General features: G+C 37.3%; 1 pseudogene; it reads left to right on the plus strand.

Moving 5' to 3' along the window:
* Positions 1–300: 300 nt before the first annotated feature.
* Positions 301–399, plus strand: LOC132297812 (small nucleolar RNA R71; annotated as a pseudogene).
* Positions 400–635: the final 236 nt, after the last annotated feature.

Below are 635 nucleotides of genomic sequence, written 5' to 3' on the forward strand. Positions count from 1 at the left end.
TTCGTCGAGTTTTGGTTGATCAAAAATTGATCAAACCTTTGAGATAATAATTTCATTTCGGCAGCAATTTCATTGGAGTGGTCGATTTGATGTAAGCCAACACTCTTCCTACCACTAAAATTTCTACCATTCTTCGAAGATAAAGTACAATGCAAAAAATTTTCACTCATGCTCTCATAAAGACGCCACACGTCATCCTCATGCCTATCAATGTAAGAGCCACCCATGGAAGTATCAACCATGCCCTTGTAATTATCCGATAAGCTCTCAAAGAAATATTGAACTAATTGCCATTTGGGCATGTCATGATGTGGACACTTCTTAAGCAATTCATTAAAGCGTTCCCATGTCTCATGAAATGTTTCCCCATCCCCATGTGAAAATTCCCTAATTGAAGTTCTCATGGCATTGGTCTTAGAAACCAGATAGTACTTCTTCAAGAACTCTTGTTGCATTTCTGCCCAAGAAGTTATTAAAAAAGTCCTAAGATTGTTAAACCAATATTTTGCCTTATCTTTAAGGGTGAATGGAAAAAGTTTAAGCCTTAAGACATCTTCCGGCATGTCCGTGTATTTTACGGTGGAACATACTTCAAGAAACTTATCCAAATGCTTGTAAGGTTCTTCACTTGGAAG

This window comes from Cornus florida, unplaced genomic scaffold (genome assembly GCF_030987335.1).
Source record: "Cornus florida cultivar Cherokee Brave unplaced genomic scaffold, ASM3098733v1 CherokeeBrave_3.0.0_Hap2_Chr02, whole genome shotgun sequence".
NCBI classification, from domain to species: Eukaryota; Viridiplantae; Streptophyta; class Magnoliopsida; order Cornales; family Cornaceae; genus Cornus; species Cornus florida.